Source organism: Balaenoptera musculus, chromosome 3 (assembly GCF_009873245.2).
Source record: "Balaenoptera musculus isolate JJ_BM4_2016_0621 chromosome 3, mBalMus1.pri.v3, whole genome shotgun sequence".
In the NCBI taxonomy this organism is placed as follows: Eukaryota; Metazoa; Chordata; class Mammalia; order Artiodactyla; family Balaenopteridae; genus Balaenoptera; species Balaenoptera musculus.
Window position 1 is genome coordinate 82,237,869 of NC_045787.1, and position 23,822 is coordinate 82,261,690.

The following is a 23,822-nucleotide window of genomic DNA, read 5'->3' on the forward strand; positions in this document are numbered from 1 at the left end:
GGTTAGGATCCTGCACTCCAACAGCAAATGGAATGAGAGAGGAAGGAATCCATTGTTGGAGTGTAGCTTAAGCCTGGCAATCTCATTCGTAAGTGAAGACAGTTGACAGGCATTTTGAGTGGAAAGAGAAAAACTAGAGTCAAAGTATAAAAAGTTAAAGTGGTGCTTTGCAGTCAGTTGCAATAATAACAGCTGTTTGTCATGCATGCGATGTCTGCTTTCTTCATTCATGTGTAAGAGAAATTACTGATAAGGTAGGAAGTTTATTGTGACCACAGCCTAGACTGTCATCAGGCCTGATAGCTCCATTTCCATCCATTTAAGTATTTGGGGATTTGATTTGTCCTGTTATCTAAACTAATTAAGATCAGAACATCCACAGCTTCCGTTTATTCAGGGGTATGCAGGTTTCCCTTTTGTATTTCTGAATAGAACAAAAACATTGTGCCAGAGAGGTTTAGATGCCCTTCTTTCAAAGTCATCCTTTAATTATTAATGCTTTTATCAGGCTTTATGAAAGGTGCCATGTTTCCTGAAGTAACTAAAGCTTGATATGGCTTTATGTTATGATGGGAAATTAATAAATGAGTATGCGAACTGGGGAAATGAAGTGTGAAATTGTGTGGTATTTCACAGTGTGAGCTTCTTTTGTGATCTGTGTTTTATCATGTTCTGGGTCACATTTGCTGGTGGGTTTGCTCGTGGGTCAACAAGCCCTTAGGCTGTCATTGCTTCTTTAAAACATCAGGCATGAAAGGTGGAATGATGTACAACTCTGCCATTGGCCAAGCTGCAAAACTCTCATTTCACAGGGTGTTGTGCTGACTTGCTTCTTAGGACCAAGTTGTTGCTGTTTTTGTTTTTCTCTTCCCTTTGAATAGTCTCTGATGGTGGAACTAATGACACACACGTCTCTCCTTGAGAAGCTCACTTTCTCACTGGCCTCCTGCCTCCAGTCTTGCCCCCAGCCTCCTGCATTCAGCCTCCACATCACAGCCAGAATGATCTCCTACAATACACCTCTGATCCCATCAGCTACAGGATAAAGGCTGAATACCTTGGCATGGATTACAGGTCCTTTGTGCATTGGCTCCTGCCTTTCTCTTCAGCCTCATTCCTGCCCCTCCCCCTTCCGGTGTTCCTGGCTCTACTTGTGGTCCTTAGAACTCAACTTGCTTTCTCCTTCCTCAAGATTGACCTGTAAGCTGTTTCCTCCAGTTGGGATGCTTTCTCTCCATTGGCCACCTGGTGAACACCTGATGTTTAGCTCAGATGTCACTTCTTCCATGAAGCTGCCTGTCTTAGTCAAAGCTGTTTGGTTTCAGGGTATAGGAACCCACTCAAATTATCGCAAATAAAAACGTTTATATAAACGACAGAGCAGGCCCCTCCATGGACATTCCCAAATAGGTCCGTAAATATAGCTAGGACTTCGGGGAGAGAAGAGGACAGTCAGGAACCAAGGTTGCTCATGTGATGACTCCTGGTTTCTATCACTTCTCTCTGTGTCTGCTCCACTCTTTTCATTTGCAAAGTGATATTTTAGCTTCTCTACCCTTTTGTCATTTCAGCTTATTCCTGGCTTTGCTTGGACTTACCCTATGTCAGTTTGGCTCTAATTCTATGTGAATTTCAACTCAGCTATCTTCTCATTTTCCCAATTTCAAATTCCCAGGGAGAGAGATTTGGATTGGCACCATTAAGTCAAGTGGCCAATTAGCTATGGCTGGGGAGTGGGGTCCCACCTTACATGGGGCACATCTTTCAAGGGTGAAAGGTTGTGTTTGGTTCTGTTGCTCTGATTCCATCACTCAGAGGTAGATGATCTTCTTTCTTCCAAGTCCCACTTTACTGAGCTCCTAAACACAGTTTTACTTACCCTTCACTCAAAGGGTATAAGGTTCTCAGATTTTAGGGCACAGCATCTCACTTCATATTAGGAAACCCTTTTCCAAATTCTAGGGTTGTTTTCCCTCTCAGGGTTTCCTTGCCAAATAAGAAGAGCAAGTTCACTTTTTGGAATGGGCATGCTCTCACTGGGATTATTATAAAATCTTTTTTTTTCCTTTTTGGTTGGTGCAAGGTGCTCAATTCTTTGTTTATTTGGGGGAAACTTGCAATAAAATTTAAAAGGAAATTGGATTTTTTACCCCTTGTGCTGTGAAAATTTATCTACTTGAGTGAGCCAAAGATAGTAAAATTACATTTAGGTTAATATCATTCAGCTCTCTAAACTACTTCGTAAGACTATTCCAGTGAGAGTGCTTTAGATGATAAGGGGAAAAATTTTTCTAGGAAAACTTATTTAAGTGGAAATCCTAAAGAAACTCAAAGCTGAAATTGGTCAGAGAATTACAGAGTTTTTTTCTTTAAATACATACCACATCCTATAAATTCTCCCATGATGCCCTATTTTGAGAATTTATCTTAGAGAATACCAGTTCTGTAATAGGGAGAATAAGAACATGGTGAAGATTTTATTGATTATTACCAATGAAAAATACTATTTTTGAGGAGCCTATTCCAAATAGCCTGCATGATCCTCTTGACAAACCTCTTGCTTCATGCTGGGATTTGCAGAATATATAGAGTGATTTCCTGCTGGGGGTATCAAAAGAAAGCTATACCCGAAGAGAAGAAGAACTGAGTAAATTTTTTTTTGAATGATCATCTATCTTTCTCTCTCCACATAACCTTCTTTTTTTCTCCCTCTTTTTTTTTTTTCTTTTAACCAGGAGCCATAGAACTTGATTTTGCTTTACTTTTCCCATCTATAAGAGGAGGATATTGAGATCTGTTATGCTTGCTTCTTATGATTATTTTGGGGAATCATGTGAATGTACTTTATAAACTGTTGTGTTTTAGAAAGATGAGACACTTTTGGGGCCTCGTATGTACAGTGAAGGGAACAAAGATGCCAAACACATGGGTCCTGCCCTAAAGGGTTAACCCTTAGCTTGGGAGTCAGACAAATCCAGGCTCCTTTCTGGAACATTCTGAGTCAAAAGATTTGGAATAGGGCCTGCTACTATTTTAAGCAGCCCCCGCCCCAGATTATTATTGGGCAAGTTTGGGAAATACTGACAAAAGATTTTACTCTCATTTTCTTCATTCATGAAGTGAAATGGGAAATAAAACAAAATGCCTAGCCCGTAGATCATGACAAGGTATGAATAAGGTACCCACATGGTGCTTGGAACTCGATGGGTAATTAATAAATGGTAGTTCTCCTTCCTTTCAATAAAATGAAGAAGGAATTGACCAGACCCCTAAGGGAAGTGCAAATAAAGTGTCCTGGTGATTCAGAGCAGTAGGAACAAGAGCTTTCGTTTGGGAAAGGGAGGAGAGGAGTCCCCTCTGCTGGCCTATCACTATGAGAAGTGGTGCATGTGGTGGGTTTAGTGGGCAGACTCTGGCATTTTATAGAACTTGGTCCTATAAAACTTGGTTTCAAATCCTGGCTTTTTCTTTTAATAGCTAAGTAACCTGGAACATGTCAGTTAACCACATATGCATCAGTTTTCTCATTTAGATAATAAGGATAATAATAAAACCTAACTGATAGGATGTTGTCAGGCAATAAAGCAGTCATCCATCCATCCATTCATTCATTCAACAAATATTTCTGAGCACCTGCTATCTGTTTGACATTGTTCTGGATGCTAGAGATATAGCAGTGAAAAAGGAAGAAGCAGAACATCACCACATGGTCCGTGCTCAAGAAATGAGAGCCATTATTATGCTGTAATAACAAGTCTTCCAGTCCTGTTTTCTGATTTATATGTTCTGACCATGGCAGAGATATAAATTTCTAGAGCTTTAACTGTTTGCTTGGAGCCACAGAATCAAAATCATGGGTCTTAGCTGGAAGGGACCCCAGGGCTCTTAGGAGATATTGTTGATGTTGCCCATTGTATATACATTTGGTAGCTGTTGATGCACAGTGAGTGTGTGCCACTGTTTACTTTTCTAGAAATGGTGATTGATTGATGAGTGTCTGATCCAAGCACATGCTTTTATTAAATCCCTCTTATAAGCCAGGGCTTATGTTTTGAAGTACTTGGTGGTGGTTAGACTTGTAGTCATGGACCGTGGAACATAACAAATTTAACAGGTCCACATTGTGTGCATAGATATGTTTTGAAGGCAGGGCATTGATAATGAAGTTGAAGGTGAGGGGAGAAGTAAGGATATACCACCTTCATTATCATCAGGCAGGTAATTGAATTAGTCAACCGCAGTTGGCCAGCAACCAGTTAATTACTATCAAGACTAACATATAAGTAGATTATTGCACTGACCGTTTTGTTCCTAGTCTATAGCTTATTTGTTTTGCCAAGGACCCTTTTTGTACAGATGGCACTGGCAATACGTCAAAGGATTTTGACAAAGTACCAAAAAGCCAGTTACTCTTGTTGAACTGTTGTGATAACAGAAATAGTCAAGAAAACCAGGCCTAGTAATAACTAGCAGCAGGAACCTTAAGGTGGTAGGAAGAGAGAGGCCATTATTACATTTTAGAGGCATTGTTCTTGAGCACAAATGTGTGATGTCTTCACCAACTCCCAAAACTGAGAATTAGCACTGTACACCTTTGTGAAAATTAGTGCTATTTGTGTAGTTCATTGATGGTGTAGATGCTACGCTAAAGACATTTAGCACTTTTATGCATAAGAATTCTTTTTGGTTCTATTTTCAGTCATTTAGTTTCAGAAACAGTTTTCTTCACCTTAAAATAGTTTTGGTTTTGGATAGAAATTTGAACACATTTTTATCAAATGAAAGTCATTAATGAACATATTATTTTCCAGAAAAAAAATTATTGGATTCAGAGTAGACATATATAAATTAGCTTCTAATTAACAAGTCCTTTGTCAGTTGTCTGCATCTTCTATGTTTATCAGCTATCATAACTTATATTTGGATATACGTTGATTTGTTTTTAACATTTTAAGATGGTTAGGCAGTTATCCAAGTTCACCTTATTATCACTCAACTAATAGAAGAGTTTTCTGCCTTCTGGGAACAAACATATTGCATGGAAAATGAGCAGAGTTGTGCAAAACAAGTAGTGTTTTTTTTGGTAATTGTGCAAGGTGGGACACCCCTGACATTTCATGTTCCTTTTAGGCCATATGAAGCTCCTGCTCTTGCCAAGGAGATGGTTGTAAAGGCTGTATGCATCCTTGAACATACTGTGGTCTGGACTGAGGAGGGGTCAGGGAGAACTGAAGTGCACTTACCGTGTGCTCAGGAGGCCTTCTCTTGTCGTATTGCTCTGTTTCATTCGCAGCCACTAACGTTGAGGGATTTTAGTGTATCATTGTTGGAAGGGGATGGGGGTGGGGGCAGAAGACTGTGACGGGAACACTATCCGGCTGTACCTCGTTTCCCTTGTACATCAAAACCCCACCTGTGCCCTCATGGTAGCCTCTGAGCCTTTTATTCTCACCCAGATACCACATTTAGAAACAAGATACAGAATCCTAGATGAGTGCAAATGAAATGGTTCTTCAGTACATACACCCTGTGTTGTAGACCAGTCTAGATGTGGTTGGCACAAGAAAATGAAGACCCGGGGAAGGAAGATCAAGGAGGGAGAGGTACCTGGGAATAGTAGTTATACTTTGGTCCCAAATGGCCTTGAGGAGATCCTGTTGGTTTGGGGATCTGGTCAGTAGAATGGATCATTATGCATCAAATTTAAGATGATGGTCAGACTTCTGCAAAACCCTGGAATGCTCTGCCTGTTGCAGAGTGATCAAAACTCCTAGGCCATCGTTTTTTAAATTGATCTTCACCCAACCTGCAATAGAAAATACGTATTCCAGGGCCTTCACCGAAGTTACTGAATTGGTATCTAAATGTGTCCACTAAATGTGGACCCTGGAATCTGCATTTTAAGGTCTGGATGATTCTAGAATTTGAACAACATTGTGTTATGGGGTTGCAGGAATTAAACTCAGATTTTGGAAGACCCAAAGTGACCTAAATCCCGAAGACTTTCTGCTGGAAACAACTTCGTGATTTTGCATCTGACCTGACCCATCTAGACCTGAGCAGATAGGCTTCAGTAAGAACAATGACCTGGAGAGCAGAGGTTCTTAACCTGATGAACTTTAAAAGCATACATTCCTTGTACCGTTCCCATCAGTTTTTGACTGAGTAGGTCTGGACTCAAGCATTGATATAAGATCTATAGTCAGAGGATTCTTGGGCTAAGCAAGCTTTTGATTTTGCTTACCTAGTCTAATTTTGCTTTGAAAACAGCCTCCAAGATATTCCTATCTCCTAGTTTGCTTTTTGACCTTTTAAAAGTGCTGGAGTAGCTCAGTGGGTGGACACAGACCAGATTTTGATACTGCAAGATTGATGCTAGAGTATATTGGTCTTTTTAGAGCAGTTTCTCTCCTTATGATTGATCCTCACGGGAGTAAGTTTTTAAAAGAATAATTTGCAGGGGCTTCCCTGGTGGCGCAGTGGTTGAGAGTCCGCCTGCCAATGCAGGGGACGCCGGTTCGAGCCCTGGTCTGGGAAGATCCCACATGCCACGGAGCAGCTGGGCCCGTGAGCCACAGTCACTGAGCCTGCGCGTCTGGAGCCTGTGCTCCGCGACAAGAGAGGCCGCGATAGTGAGAGGCCTGCGCACTGCGATGAAGAGTGGCCCCCACTTGCCACAAATGGAGAAAGCCCTCGCACAGAAACGAAGACCCAAGACAGCCATAAATAAATAAATAAATAAAATTAAAAAAAAAAAAAAAGTTGACTTGATATTAAAAAAAAAAAAAAAAAAGAATAATATGCAGAGCCGCGACAAGAGAGGCCGCGATAGTGAGAGGCCTGCGCACTGCGATGAAGAGTGGCCCCCACTTGCCACAAATGGAGAAAGCCCTCGCACAGAAACGAAGACCCAAGACAGCCATAAATAAATAAATAAATAAAATTAAAAAAAAAAAAAAAAAGTTGACTTGATATTAAAAAAAAAAAAAAAAAAAAAGAATAATATGCAGAGCTCTTTCATGGTTGTTGTCTTCCTTTGTCCTCCCAGAATCCCTTTGAGGTAAAGAGGACAACAATAGGTTTTGTTGTTCTCCTTTAAATGCTTGTAATCTGAGTGGTGGAAAATTCTGTGTCAGAGCAAGCTTGGACATGATACATAGACTTGAATTAGCTTGCTTCAAGAGCAAATTCAAGAATGTTTCTTGACCACTAGTGAATCCACAGTTATAGGATACTCAGGTCTACTGCTATTACTAACTCTAAAGGGATTTGAAAAATCTATCTCTTTCCTCCTCTCAATTAAATTATAGTTTCATCAAAATACAGTCTAATTGTATTCTAGGTAACAGGGGCTACTCTTCATTGCGGTGCATGGGCTTCTCTGGTTGTGGAGCACGGGCTCTAGGCACACGGGCTTCAATAGTTGTGGCGTACGGGCTTAGTTGCTCCACGGCATGTGGGATCTTCCTGGACTAGGGATCGAACCCATGTCCCCTGCATTGGCAGGTGGATTCTTAACCACTGCGGCACCAGGGAAGTCCTCCCACTGCAATTCTGAACAAATGGTTAAAGCACACATATTTAGAATCTCTAAATATTCCTACAATTTCAATGGAATTAGATAAGCAAAAAAATTTAAAGTGTATGGAAATGTTTTGCCAAAGAGTAAGTGCTTTTTGTTTGTTTATGCCTCATTAATTGAAAGCATTGTTTTATTGTGAAAAATCCAGTTACACCTTTATACTTAGGTTGATGAAATTAAGTAGAAACTAGCCTTTTTCCATTGAAAGAGACAGTGTATATGCCAAGGTCAGGGAGCAGTGGAGGTTTAGTGATATTTTAGCTATGAAAACTGCCTTGAAATACCAACAACAAAAATAAGTGATGCTGCGTTTTACCACTGTCTTACTATTTAGAGTTAAACGTTTAGTTATTTTCCTAAGAGAGATAAGTATTGAATACATTATTTTAAACTTTTATTGATTGTTAAAAAGCGTTTATTCCTGCTTTCTGCTTTCTTTTGGCATATGACATAGAAAGAAAGAAAGTGCCAAATTGTGGATGTTTTGGCTGCCTTTCAGTTGAATTTTTAAAATTCTACCTCATCTAGTCCTATTTTTGTCCTATAATTACTGTTTGAGTCCTTAAACACAGTGTCATACCTAGAAGTATTGAAGCTGAGTCATAAATTTCAGGTTGAATAGTCTGAAAATGGCTATCAGGTAATGTAACTATAATAAAAAATGAAAAACTATCCATTGATTCCACAATACAAACTTCAGAGAGTAAGAGTCAACATAATCTTATTCACTTGTACAGATGGACAGAGGCCAGAAGAGCAAGCAGTGATTCTGTGATTCTGGTGTTTTGCGTGTCCTGGGTGCTTGTCAGAACATGGGGTGGGAAAGGGACTCGTTGCAGGAGAGGTTTCTACCTTTCATGAAAGCAGCCTTGGTGAAAGTCTGTGAGGCACCAGTCCCTCACTGCTCCCAGTATATATCCTCTGCCAACACACTGCCCTTAGTCGCCCCTTACCTGGAGTTCCTGCGGCAAGATCGAATACAAATCTCAGCTGCTTCATGGAGCCTTTTGAAATCATCCTAACCCTCATGGATCTTCCCTTCTCTCAACGTGTGTTGCTTATTATTTCTGACACACAGCATTCAGTGTATACTCCCCTGGTTATTAGTTTTCTCTTTAATCATGTTATTCATGGATGGTTCAGTCGTGTATTTCTTGTCTCTCATCCAGAAGGCCAACAAAATGCTTTTCTTAGAAAGACATTATGTTAGGAGTCAACGAAACACTGGACTGATAGACAGGAGACATGTTACCCCTGGTTCTGCTCTGAATTTGGAGAAGGAACTTTGAGCAGAGCATTTAACCTACCTTTGTTTCTTTCCTCAGCTATTAAATGAGGAAACTGAACTAGATAATCTCCAGATAATCCACTTTAAAACTGTATTTCTGGGACTTCAGGTTCAATGTGGCAGATTGGGTACATGATTTTATCTCTTGACCTCCCCAAATCCCTCTAAAAAGGATGGTAAAAGAATTTTAAAAGTTATAAACTTGCAAAGATAAAGGAGAGATTCCACAGCGAGTAAGAGATTAATATATCTTCAGAAAGCAGAAAGTAGAGGACTGATAACAGACTTAGTGCAGCAGGAGCTGTTTCATATAAGTGCCCTAGAGAGGAAAGACCCATGAGAATCAAGCTGTTCGGCTTCAAAAACCACATGAAAGCTTCAAGCCTTGGTGATACCAGTGCCATGGAAAGTAGGGATGCTGTGTGGCGCTAAAATCGGGGGATAATGTGGGAGTCTCCTCTGGCCCCCTCTCCCTGCCCTGCTCCCTGAACGTTAGCAGCATACTTCACCCTTTCAGAATATGGGTGACTCTTCTCTAGAGAACTGAAAACCCCCAGGTTGATGGGGGACTTAGGGAAATGTCTAACTTGAAAGAGACATTTTCAAGACATTTTTTAAAAAAAAAAAAAGAAAAAAAGGAACTCGGCTGGAACAAACAGTGTAGAAAGGAAGAGAAAATAGAAAAAGCTGAAACTAGAAAGTAGAAAAAGTTCTCTAAAAAAACCAGATTATTGAAGAAAAGAAATTATCGAAGAAATATTTCAGAATATTTATCAATATAGTAGTTCATAAGTCTTTAGATTAAAATGACCTAACAAGTTGAATGAGCAGTGCCCAGGAGAATGAATGAGAAAAGACTCATATTAGGGAACAGCAGTAAAAATTCAGAACAGAAAGCTAAAGAGAAATATTTTAAAGCTTCCAGACTGGGGAGGTATTGAGAGAGATTAGTGATAAAGTATGAAAAATCAGAATGGTACCTGAATTCTCAACAACAGGGTTATAAGAAAGAAGATAGAGGAGTGATACCTTTTAAATTCTTAGAAGTGATTTTCATCTTGTAAATCTATATTCAGCCAAACACAATGAAGGATGATGCTAAAATAAAGATATTCCACACATGGTTCAGGAACCATGCTCTAGTTCCTGAACTCCATAAAAATAAAAAGGTATACAAGAAAGTTAACAATCATAGGACAGTTACTTGGTTCAGTGGAAAACAGTGTTTATATAGCTTTAACAATTTAAACATTGATTTTACTAAAAATTGTGGTATGTGTTTTGGAAAGCTGGTGGGATTGGAAAGGGGCCTGTAAGAGACTTAGTCCTCATCTTCGAAAGTAGGAAGTCAATAGATAATGAATAGATCTGTGAATTGGTAAATGAGAACATCAACACATTTGGAAAAATGAAGGTAAATACCAGAATAGTCTGCTAAAAGAATGCCAAAGTGTTATATGTGATGAGTAGGACTTGTGGTAGTTGGGCAAAGGCTGCTGTTTTCATTGTAGGATCTTAGCACTATTTGACTTTTAACTATGTGTACATACTACAGTACTTTGATTTAAAATTTCTTTTTAAAAAGTTTATTTGCTTTTTCTAAAACTTTATGTATATCCAAATTTGATATGTATAGTTTCTCTTAAACTTTACTGTGAGACCCTGGAGAACTGGGTGATGTATTTCTTTGCATCCCTTGCTCCCATGCATTTGCTTAATATTTATTAATTATGTCATGTTGGAACAGGTAGGATGATGCTCCACTCTCACTGGATTTAAAAAAAAAAAGAAGAAAAAAGAGTTTTTTTTCTAAGTGGAGATGAATATGAGGCTTTCACAAACATAATGCCTTGGGTAGGTGTAGGCATGGGAGTGTATATTGAAATTCACAACCCTTTTTCTCTGTAACTCGTATAAACTTCATAACCCTCCATCCCGCTGAGTAGCTGGGAAGTAATTAAATTTGCCCATTAGAGTTATCTAGTTCTTCTGCTTTAACATTGTCTTTTCATGTACATCTTTGGACAGTTTCTAAATTCAAGTCCCTGTGAGGGGGACTCTTCCTTCTTTTGCCTTCTGCCTTCCTCAGGGAGTGTTTGGATTCAGGCTGATGGAAGTAGTCTCTCTCTGAACATAACCAGTCACTGAGTAGAAGACACACGGGTAACGTAGAAGGAAACAGGAAAACTGAGTGTGGTGAACTAGCAGTGGCTTTTGAAACGTCAGCTTGGATGGACACAATTCACTTCTGTCCCCCTTTCATTGGTTAAAGGAAGTCACATGGCCGTTGGGTGCACAGTACTCCTGTGCCACCCAGCTGTGGGCAATTGAGGTGTGTCTCTGTTACAGCAGATACAGTGCCCTACACAAATCATACTCTTGGGAAATTTTGATAGGAAGAATAGAGAAAAAAGAAACGTACGGGTAGAAAGAAAAGCAGGAGTAACCATTGACTACCATTAGGTCTCAGATTCAAATAAATTAATTTGTGGGGAAAATGTGAGGGGATAGGAGACTCAAAATATCGGGTTTCATTTGGGGGAAAGCAAAAAGCAGAATAATGTACTGATTGGATTGGTGTGGAGCAATAGGAATGCAGGATTGAGAGAAACTGAAACTGTATGTGTGGGGAGAATTCTGCTCAGTAATCAGGTGCCCTCTCCAATTAGTTTAGGAAATACTGTTTTATGTACATAAAAGTGTGATTGCTTCTCCTTAGAATTTTTCTATAATTTTATTAATGTTGACTTTCTCATTAGGAGAAAAATTCAGGTTTCAGAAGTGAGTAAAATGCTTAGGTTGTGTGCATATGTATTTTGATTATGTATTGGAACACATTGCATAATTAAACTAAAATATTTTAATGATATCTCATTTGCTATATACCTTGGAGGATAATTGTAACTCAGTAAAGAATTTCCCCTCTAGTGTGTTGTGTTTTTACATAACAAAGGCTGCCTTAATGAACCTTTATCTCATTATAATGTAATACTGATAGTGATTTAAATATCAAAATGAAAGGGAAATTTTATCACAGTTTTATTCTCTTCTTTGGCAAATTAATACTGCTTAATCCATTTATTTTTCTGATTTGAAAATTAGCATTTGGTTAAGATAAAACTTACTGATAAAAGATGTTGACCTCTTTGGTAGCAAGAAAATTTTTGATATTTTATAAAAAGAGAAGGAGATAATTACGAAGTTTCAGGAACAAGAAATAAAGTAGGCCATCTTAAAATGTTAATTCAGCTAAATCAGAATGAAACCGTTAATAGTATTTTTTTAAATTATCTTAAAACAAATCTGTGGCCTAGTTAAAACAAAGACAGCATATGTTAGTGCTATATTATTATTTATGGAGGAAGAAGTTTTACCTTATTTTTTTAACCTTAACTTAATTGATCAAATAATTTAAAGCATATTTTTCTATTATGTTTGAATAACTCCACTCATATTTAATGAAGAAATATGAAATAGATATTATAGATAGATTATAGATATTATAGATATTATAAATAGATTTCTTCATCTTTATTTGATGAAGAAATCATGAAATAGAATACAATTTCCACCATGCCAAAAGAGCAGTAATCAGTACAGTATTTTGCTAGATGTAAGCCAGGGTGACCAATCTAGAAGCTGCCTTCCCAGTTGGTATCCATCCCTGAATCAATGAAGCCGTCATCTGCCGGCCACTATGATAGTGGAAATCACGAGCCGGTCAAGCATGGGCCATTAATTTTGAATGCATTGATAGAGACATAAATTTCCCTGAAAATCATATTGAAAGATAAAATGGCCAGCTTCTTTTAAGGATATTCTGATATACCTCGGGGCTGTTATAGGAACCACTGATTATTTTATAGTTTTATTTTGTTAAAGGAATTTTAAAAGGTTTGAAGTTGACCTTGATGTATTTTTAAGTAACAATAAATAATCACTACTAAATCTACACCTTTTGTACTTTTATGAATAGTATATTTAAAGGCTTAAGGTCCTATTTTTCTGTTTGGTTTCTATTTTTACCAAATCTTTAGGAATATGTCATTTCAAAAGAGGTAACAGTCTTTTGGTGGAATTACTGGACTGAAAGTACATTGTTTGCTTTATCAATAGAATTTTACACATTGCCATGAGTTACTTGTATAATGATCCAAGTTTTGGTATCTGCATGACTTCTTCACTGTTTGAGAGATTTAGTCTTAGGATAATAGAAATTCATCATAATGGGAAGCAAAACTTTTAAAAAGTAAAATTAATGCTTATATACTGACTTTAAAAATTCCATTTCAAAAACTAAAAAAAATGCTTTTCAAAAGAATCATCTTCCAATAAGGTAATTCACATAATTCCTCTATTTAGGAATAAATATTAAATTCAGTAGAATCAAGTAAAGAGTAGTAAAACTGATTACTCATTTAGCAGTTAGTACTTGTGTAGTACTTAGTAGTCATATAGCACATTTCATCTTTAAAATGCTTTAGCAACAATAAGTTACATTTCTTGTCAATACTCCTATAAAGAGATAGGCAAGTATTACTAATAAGAATCCGTTTGTCTTATTTAAATCCCAAGCACCTAGTTGGGTCTACCATTTTTATATTGTTTGTTCTAAGAAAATGTCTAACTGCTTTTGGAATATGAATGCGTGTTATTTACCTCCACTGCTAATTTCTTTGGGCTGTTGGTTCTACAAATTTGCCTCTATATAGTTTCCTTAAGTCGTGCAACACAAACTTGAGCCATGACATAAAATACCTGTCAGTGCCAGTACCCAGAAAATATTTCCTAATAATCTTGACGTAACAGTGGTAATTCCCTTGAAACATAAGTTGTTATTCCTGATTAGTGGCACATATTTCAAATGATATAGGTTAAGATTTTAGTTCTATTTTTGCTGAATGACAGAATTACTGTTTTTTTGTTTTTTATTGTATTTTTTTAACATCTTTATTGGAGTATAATTGCTTTACATTGTTGTGTTAGTTTCTTCTGTATAACAAAGTGAATCAGCTATACATATACATATATCCCCATATCCCCTCCCTCTTGCGTCTCCCTCCCACCCTCCCTATCCCACCCCTCTAGGTGGTCACCAAGCACCAAGCACCAAGCTGGTCTCCCTGTGCTATGCGGTTGCTTCCCACTAGCTATCTATTTTATATTTGGTTGTGTACATATGTCCATGCCACTCTCTCTCACTTTGTCCCAGCTTACCCTTCCCCCCCCACCCCGTGTCCTCAATTCCATTCTTTACGTCTGCATCTTTATTCCTGTCCTGCCCCTAGGTTCTTCAGAACCATTTTTCTTTTTCTTTTTAGATTCCATATATATGTGTTAGCATACGGTATTTGTTTTTCTCTTTCTGACTTACTTCACTCTGTATGACAGACTCTAGGTCCATTCACCTCACTACAAATGACTCAATTTCGTTTCTTTTTATGGCTGAGTAATATTCCATTGTATATATGTGCCACATCTTCTTTATCCATTCATCTGTCGATGGACACTTAGGTTGTTTCCATGACCGGGCTATTGTAAATAGTGCTGCAATGAACATTGTGGTACATGACTCTTTTTGAATGATGGTTTTCTCAGGGTATATGCCCAGTAGTGGGATTGCTGGGTCATATGGGAGTTCTATTTTTAGTTTTTTAAGGAACCTCCATACTGTTCTCCATAGTGGCTGTATCAATTTACATTCCCACCAACAGTGCAAGAGGGTTCCCTTTTCTCCACACCCTCTCCAGCATTTATTGTTTGTAGACTTTTTGATGATGGCCATTCTGACCGGTGTGAGGTGATACCTCATTGTAGTTCTGATTTGCATTTCTCTAATGATGAGTGATGTTGAGCATCCTTTCTTGTGTTTGTTGGCAATCTGTATATATTCTTTGGAGAAATGTCTATTTAGGTCTTCTGCCCATTTTTGGATTGGGTTGTTTGCTTTTTTGATATTGAGCTGCATGAGCTGCTTGCATATTTTGGAGATTAATCCTTTGTCACTTGCTTCATTTGCAAATATTTTCTCCCATTCTGAGGGTTGTCTTTTCATCTTGTTTATGGTTTCCTTTGCTGTGCAAATGCTTTTAAGTTTCATTAGGTCCCATTTGTTTATTTTTGTTTTTATTTCCCTTTCTCTAGGAGGTGGGTCAAAAAGAATCTTGTTGTGATTTATGTCAAGAGTGTTCTGCCTATGTTTTCCTCTAAGAGTTTGATAGTGTCTGGCCTTACATTTAGGTCTTTAATCCATTTTGAGTTTATTTTTATGTATGGTGTTAGGGAGTGTTCTAATTTCATTCTTCTACATGTAGCTGTCCACTTTTCCCAGCACCGCTTATTGAAGAGACTGTCTTTTCTCCATTGTATATCCTTGCCTCCTTTGTCATAGATTAGTTGACCATAGGTGGCGTGGGTTTATCTCTGGGCTTTCTGTCCTGTTCCATTGATCTATATTTCTGTTTTTGTGCCAGTATCATACTGTCTCGATTACTGTAGCTTTGTAGCATAGTCTAAAGTCTGGGAGCCTGATTCCTCCTGCTCCGTTTTTCTTTCTCAAGGTTGCTTTGGCTATTCGGAGTCTTTTGTGTTTCCATACAAATTGTGAAATTTTTTGTTCTAGTTCTGTGAAAAATGCCATTGGTAGTTTGATAGGGATTGTGTTGAATCTATAGATTGCTTTGGGTAGTATAGCCATTTTCACAATGTGGATTCTTCCAATCCAAGAACATGGTATATCTCTCCATCTGTTGGTATCATCTTTAATTTCTTTCATCAGTGTCATAGTTTTCTGCATACAGGTCTTTTGTCTCCTTAGGTAGGTTTGTTCCTAGGTATTTTATTCTTTTTGTTGCAATGGTAAATGGGAGTGTTTCCTTAATTTCTCTTTCAGATTTTTCATCATTAGTGTATAGGAATGCAAGAGATTTCTGTGCATTAATTTTGTGTCCTGCTACTCTACCAAATTCATTGATTATTTCTAGTAGTTTTCTGGTGGCATCTTTAGAATTCTCTACGTATAGTATCATGTCATCTGCAAACAGTGACAGTTTTACTTCTTTTCTGATTTGGATTCCTTTTATTTCTTTTTCTTCTCTGATTGCTGTGGCTAAAACTTCCAAAACTATGTTGAATAATAGTGGTGAGAGTGGGCAACCTTGTCTTGTTCCTGATCTTAGAGGAAATGGTTTCAGTTTTTCACCATTGAGAATGATGTTGGCTGTGGGTTTGTCATATATGGCCTTTATTATGTTGAGGTAAATTCCCTCTATGCCTACTTTCTGGAGGGATTTTATCATAAATGGGTGTTGAATTTTGTCAAAAGCTTTTTCTACATCTATTGAGGTTATCATATGGTTTTTATCCTTCAATTTGTTAATATGGTGTATCACATTGATTGATTTGCCTCTATTGAAGAATCCTTGCATTCCTGGGATAAACCCCACTTGCTCATGGAGTATGATCCATTTAATGTGCTGTTGGATTCTGTTTGCTAGTATTTTGTTGAGGATTTTTGCATCTGTGTTCATCAGTGATATTGGCCTGTAGTTTTCTTTTTCTGTGATGTCTTTGTCTGGTTTTGATATCAGGGTGATGGTGGCCTCATAGAATGAGTTTGGGAGTGTTCCTCTCTCTGCTATATTTTGGAAGAGTTTGAGAAGGATAGGTGTTAGCTCTTCTCTAAATGTTTGATAGAAGTGACCTGTGAAGCCATCTGGTCTTGGGCTTTTGTTTGTTGGAAGATTTTTAATCACAGTTTCAATTTCATTACTTGTGATTGGTCTGTTTATATTTTCTATTTCTTCCTGGTTCAGTCTTGGAAGGTTGTGCTTTTCTAAGAATTTGTCCATTTCTTCCATGTTGTCCATTTTATTGGCATATAGTTGCTTGTAGTAATCTCTCATGATCCTTTGTATCATGTATAGAATTACTGTTTTTGCTCTTTTAATGTTAGAAAGAGTGTTTAAATTTGGGGGTTTCAATGCTTTTTTCCCCCTAACTCTTCAATGATAATTGTTATTAAAAATTCAACTTTTTTTAATGATAAAACTCAAGGTTAGGTCATATAACTTCAGTAATGGAGATGGAAGGTGAGCAAGGTCTACTGGGCTTGCTTGGGCCTCACTTCCTTGGACTGATACAATGGGGACGGCATCCAGTGTGTTCTCTCACACCCAGAGGATCATGGCCCTCATCTCTTTTTCAGCTCTTATTTCATTTCCAGGGTGTAGTGCACATCACTGTGGGAAACCTTGTAAAGAAGATTAAAAACTGGGGAAGGGAAAGCCAGTCTGTAAGCACCTTGTTAAAATAAACCACTTCTTCCTAAGCTCAAGACAGCAAGAAACAGTTTAATAACTATGAAATAAATTCACCACCTGTTTTTGCAGCAGTATCAAAGACTTCTAACAAACATAAGAATGCTTTGATCCTTCTGAGCCAGAAGAATATTATGAAGCTCTGAATTGATAGTTCATGGGGAGTTTGGGGACACTCATCAAAGAAAACTGTTATTATTATAGATGAGAAGTTAAAATATTTGAATATAAGCTACTCAGTACATCGTACTTCTTTCAATGCTGAATTGCATATTTAAAAATTCAAATAGTCTTGTTGTGATTAAGCTGTATTTTAGTATAGCTTGTATACCCCAAAATAAAAAACATTAAAATGTTTTTAAGCAACTGTGTTTCTTTTGTTAATGGCTTTCAAATTATATAGTTGAGATGGATTGAGGGGGCAGTGTATAGTGTATATTTTATAGAAGCCCTCTAGGTTACTGTAAACTCAGTTGAACAGAATTATATAAATGAGAGAATGTTTTAACATTCTTTCATGATCTTTAGGAAAATTTCCCATAAGTTTTTCAATTATACAATAACATTATATGATTGTAGATTCCACTTTAAGTACTATAATTATACAGCTGAGAGGCTTAAAGACAAGGATACCAAAACTTTTATTATAGCAAGGGGTATGTTTATGGGCATTTTACTGTAAGTATTTGAGCATTTGAAATGGAAAACACAAGAATCACTTGAAAATTTGATTCTGCTATGGGAGAAAATGCTTCTATGTGAACAACACACGACACAAAAGATAAAGTTCAGTGTAATTTTGGAGTGAGAATCTAGACATTTCCTGTAGATTTTCCTTATCAAGAAAGAGGATATTTATTTTGTAGCTGCATGTTCTGGATCTGAACCACGTTCATGTGTAGTTAATAACTCCTGCCTCTGAAGTCATAGGGAGGCATTTAACAAAATATGTATTGAAATGCTTCGGGAATAACTCTGCCTAAGGATGTGGAAGTATAAACAGGAAAAAAAAAATCCCTACAAAAGAGGACATCTCATTAAAAAATATGTTGATTAGTTGCAAGTAAGACGGAAGGAAAAGCAGATCCCCGCCTTGTGACCACATCCATCCAAGCCCAGTGCCTGGCACTGAATATTTGCTCTTAAATGTGGCACCCTTCCATCCTTCATTCTATAACAACTTCCTCTTGAAAATAGCAGAAAATAATAATGCACAGATCCACAAAGGAAGCATTACAAGGGTAATGGAAAGATCTTTCAGTACTTAAATCAGCCAGTGATTCATACTTCATTAAAAAAACAAACAGACTTTTGAAATTTAGTCAAGTCTTGGATATTAGTTTCAAACCAGTTCCTCAAAAACTTCACTGAAGAGGAAGAAGAGAGTTTATTAATTTTTGAATTGGCATATTATGGAGATAGCCTATAAGTTCAGGCCCTCATCTCTGACTTGCTCCATGAGTTAGGACAGAAACCCCCACCTTGCTAAATGACTGCAGGACCAGGCTCGTGGCCTGCGCCCCCAACTCAACAAGAATATTTAAAGGAGAAGGCAGCTATAGCTGCAGAAGTGTTTTGTGCTCTACTTATGAAACTGAATTCTTTGTCACGTTTATAAATTAAAAAAGATACTGATGGGTAAATGAGTCACATGCAAAGGAGCCGTTCTACCTCTCTGACATCATCAGTAACGGTTAATGCTCTCCTGTGCAGTGCACTAGTCTCTTGAGAACTTCCAGTGCATCCTTAGAACGAAAGGATGTGTGCTGATTGGAACACAGAGATCTGTTTTATCTTACATTAAAATATGCTAGCACTGAATTTAGATTCATGTGTTATGAAGTAACATTTGAATTAGTCAAAGTTGAGAAACTTAATTAAGAATAATGTCTCTTGTTTTTTCCCCCACAGAAATATTTACAGGACTGAGCAATTTGATGACTAATGGACATATTTAAAGGCCATCTGGTACGGATCATGGCAACCAAAAAAATAAATAAATAAAATTTGTTACCGTTGGCAAGTTCTTATTGCAGTAGAATCATATGCTGAATGGTACCCCTGAGATTGTTTAACATTATATATTCTAATAGGTACCCAGCCAATTTTGACTTAACAAGGGAAGAATACTTCAAATTGACTACCTGTTAGAAGAGATGAATCCCAAACAAACCCACGTGCAGAAAATGCCATTCAATTTCGTGTGCCTTGCTAAAAGAGAGACTTAAAAAACAAAGAAAGGAAGAAAAGGAAAGGAAAGAAGAGAAAAGGAAAGAAAAGAAGTAGCAACTTAGTATATCTGAGTGTGGCAAACGCTGTGCTATGTATGTGTAGGGTGAAGTTTACCTTCTTACATAAAGAAAGGGTGCACCTCTGGGGTCACAACACAAATGACTTTAGGGTATAGCTAGTAATGTTAATGAGAAAAACTGGCCAGATGTAAAAAAACGACAACAAAACAATTGGACACACAAAACTGCACCTTAGTGTTGAGTGTCAGTTAAAACAAGTACCCTTGGCCTCAGGATCTGGGAATACGTAGGGAGCAGAAGGGATTAATTGTTCCCATGTGGAGATATGGGTCCAGTGATGCCAGATTTTTTACAATTCTTCAAGAGACACTTTTTATGTGAAATCTTTTCATTTTGAAATGTTTACTCAGAATTCAAATTCAAGGGAAGAGTTAGGAAAAATTCTTGCAAGCCAAACAAAATCTACTTTGGGGACTAGATTTAGACCCTTGTCATAGATCTTCAATTTGTTCTTTCTGAGTTAGCTAAATGAGTTATGTTTGTAAGGTTGTAGAGGAAATGTTAACGCTTCCTAATATATGAATGAAAAAAGAGACTAGGTTACATTTATTGCTGAGTAGGTGAGGGCTTTAACTGTGACATCAGATTGCCTGTGTTTATATTTTGGCTGTGTTCCGTGGGCAAGTTACCAATACTCTGTGTGTCCAGTTTTCACTTCAGTAAAGTGGGAATGATAATGGTACAAATTTCATAGAGTTGCTGTAAGGATTCAGATGAGCTAATCTATATATAGTGCTTATTAGTACAGTGCCTGGCATATAGTAATTGCTCGATAACATTGGCTGTTGTTACTTCACAATAAAATGATATTCAGAGGATTTGCTTTTTGTTGAACTTGAAGAAAACATCCCCTAAGAATGCAGAGAGTTTGTTTTATGTTGAAGAATATGCGTTAAGAGGATAGATTCTGGAGGCTGCAAGCCAGGATTTAAATCCCTACTCTACTGTTGTGTAACCAGAGCAAGTTAATTAATTTTCCTAAGCTTTAGATCTGTTATCTATAAAATGGGAATAATAACTGGTACTTAAAAGTCATAAGAATTCAGTGAGATAATAACGTATAAGGTCAGCACCTGGCGTATAAGTCGATAAATGTTACTTGCTGTTATGAATATTCTTTTCCCATTCTTTAGAAGTTCCATATTTGCAAGCACTTTTTATTCATCTATTTATTTATTTTTAACGTGGAATCTTTTTTAAAATTTTACTTATTTTTTTGGTTGCATTGGGTCTTTGTTGCTGCGCGTGGGCTTTCTCTAGTTGTGGCGAGCAGGGGCTACTTTTCATTGCGGTGCATGGGCTTCTCATTGCGGTGGTTTCTCTTGTTGCGGAGCACAGGCTCTAGGTGCATGGGCTTCAGTAGTTGCAGCACCGAACCCGTGTCCCCTGCCTTGGCAGGCGGATTCTCAACCACTGCGCCACCAGGGAAGTCCCTGCAAGCACTTTTAAAAATCAATCTATAGAGACTTCCCTGGTGGTGCAGCCTGCCAATGCAGGGGACACAGGTTTGAGCCCTGGTCTGGGAAGATCCCACATGCCACAGAGCAACTAAGCCTGTGCACCACAACTACTGAGCCTGTGCTCTAGAGCCCACGAGCCACAACTACTGAAGCCCGCATGCAGCAACGAAGACCCAACGCAGCCAAAAAAATAAATAATATAAATAAAAATAAATTTATAAAAAAACCCCAAAAATCCATTTATATCTCATTATATGTATTTGAAGAAATTATATCACCTAAAAAATTGAAGTATAATTGATTTACAATGATTCAGGTGTAATTATATCATTTTATTTAAATTAAGCTTTATCTTAATGAACCATATTACAACAATGGTTTTCAACAAGGGCGATTTTTGATTTGACCTTCTAGAAGATATTTGGCAATGTCTGGAGACATTTTTGGTTGTCACACTGCAGGGAGTGCAACTGGAATCTAGTGGGTAGAGTCCACAGATGCTGCTAGACATCTTGTAATGAACAAGACAGTCCTCTGCAACAGAGAATTATTCAGCTCAAAATGTTGCTAGTGCTGAGCTTGAGGAACTCTGCATTACAGCTATAACTACCATAAAATTTAGTTTGTAAAGTTCTTGCCAAGGAAAAGAAGGAGAGTTAGTTATATTTCAAAACACAACCTAAACTCAGATAGAAATTAACACATAAATTGAAATCTGTGGAATCATATTCAGTATTTTAAATATAAATATGTATGTGTATAAATATCCCTATTTTCTTCTGGTTACAAAAGTAATATAAGCTTGTGAAAGTTAAAAGACTGCAAAAGCATATAAATGGACAGTGAACATCCCCCCCTCTGTTTTTTTTAGGCGAGGACCCACTGAAGACCATTGGAAATCTAATTGAGTTATATTACTTCAGAATTTTAAATACATGTGTATACTGTTCTATAATTTGATTTTTTAAAGTTAATGTCTTTCTTTTCTCTTCCTGAAAAATTCAGTCCTAGAGCTGCTATGTGGGGCAGAGCAAGATAGGCGTTCAGGACGGGTGGCCTGGCATGGGATGTCATGGCCCAAGCAGGGTGAGGAGGGCATCCATGTGTGTAGGCAGCCCAGTGTAAGGTGTCAGCAAAGGCCAAGTGGAATGAAAAACACAAAAAGCAAGGCCTGGTGGAGGGTTTTGAGCCCAGATGAGAGAGGACACAAAAAGCAAGGAAGTGCTCAAAGGATGATGGGACATGTCAAAAGGACACAAAAGCTAGCTTAAAGGAGTCACAACGGAGATAATTTGAGCATCAAAGTAAGTGAAGTAAATAAAGTTAGTAACAGATTAAAACCCACTGAATAAAATAAGAAACTTTGCGTCCATTATGGTATAATAAATAAATGAATAAAATGAAAGTTTGATGAGAAATGGAATATTTATAAGTCAATAAATAACCTCTCCACCAAAAAATATTAATTAAAAAGGGAAAAATGGTAACTTTACTGTGGAAAAGCCTGGAAGATGTCACCTTAATTATATGATCAAAGTTAACATCATCAGTAGTGGGACAAATCAAAATTGCAAGCCACCTAATGAGATGCTGTGGTAGCCGGCTTCTCATCTCCTAGTATTCATGCCCTGGGGTAGTCTTCATCCATGCTGAGTTTGGCCAACTTGTGTAATGGATAGCATATTATAGAAGTGATGGTATGTGACTTCTGATGCTTAGTCCCAAAAAATATTGCTTACTTTGGGAGAAGCCAGCTGCCATGTTGTAAAGACATTCAAGCAGCCCTAGAGAGAGGGCCACATAGTGAGGAGATGTTGTTTTTGCCAACAGCCAGCACTAACTTGCCAGCCTTGTGAGTGAACCATCATGCAAGCAAATTCTCCAGCCCCAGTCAATCCTTCAGATGACTGCAGCCATTGCCAACATCTTGCTTGAAACCTCATGAGAGAATCACCTAGCTAAGCTACTTTTTTACCTGATGCACAGAAACTATGCAAGAGAATGTTTATTGTTTTCAACTATTAAGTTTTGGAGTAATTTGATATGCAGCTATGGGCAACTAATACAGATGCAGTGAAAGGAACACAGCGTTACTTCTGTGATATTCCTGCCAGAGATGCACAACCTGAATCTAGTCCTAATAAGCAGAAAACAAACACTAATTGAGAGGCATTCTGCAAAATAACTGGCCTGCAATCTTCAATAGAGTCAAGGGCATAAAAGTTAAAGACAGAAACTGTCCTGGAGTGAAGGAGACTAAATAGAGACGTGACAACTTTACATGCAATTGTCCATTCTGAACTTGATTCTTTTGCTATAAGGGATACTATTGGGACAGCTGGCAAAGTTTGGAGACTGAGGATTAGATGATAGTAATGTGTCAATGTGAATATTTTGATGATTGTATTGTGGTTATGTAGTAGATATACTTTAGGAATTACACACTAAAGAATTCAGGGGTGATGAGACATCAGGTCAGCAATTGGTTACTCTCAAATGGTTAAAGAAAAAAAAGTTTTTTGTACTGTACTTGCAACAGTTCTACAAGTTTGAGATTGTTTAAACATTTTTTAAAATTACATAAAAAAAACAACAATGTGTCATGGAATGTGACGTCGCCTATAAAAATAGACCCACCTGTCCTTTTTTAAGGGATGTATGGTACCACCCCCCAAATTTTACCAATCTCTTATTGATGGCATTTAAATTGATTCCAGTTCTTTGCTATTATAAACATCCAGTTATATGTTATTATAAACAATGTTAGTAAATATCCTCATAAACATGTTTGTGCCCTTGTTCTATTTTTGCCCAAGAACAAGTTCCTAGACTTGAATTTCTAAGTGAATGGATATGCATTCT

At 37.6% G+C, this 23,822-nt stretch overlaps 1 protein-coding gene across 9 annotated transcripts in view; it reads left to right on the forward strand.

Annotated features, from left to right (window-relative positions):
* PAM (peptidylglycine alpha-amidating monooxygenase) overlaps window positions 1-23,822 on the forward strand; it is a 281,560-nt gene that overhangs the window by 101,875 nt on the left and 155,863 nt on the right. Inside the window, exon 3 of one of the 9 annotated variants that reach the window (XM_036849092.1) lies at window positions 19,100-19,156. The exons of the other annotated variants lie outside the window; for them this stretch is intronic. The gene's annotated coding sequence lies outside the window, so the exon portion shown is untranslated. The remainder of the gene's footprint in view (window positions 1-19,099; window positions 19,157-23,822) is intronic. 9 annotated transcript variants of the gene reach the window in all.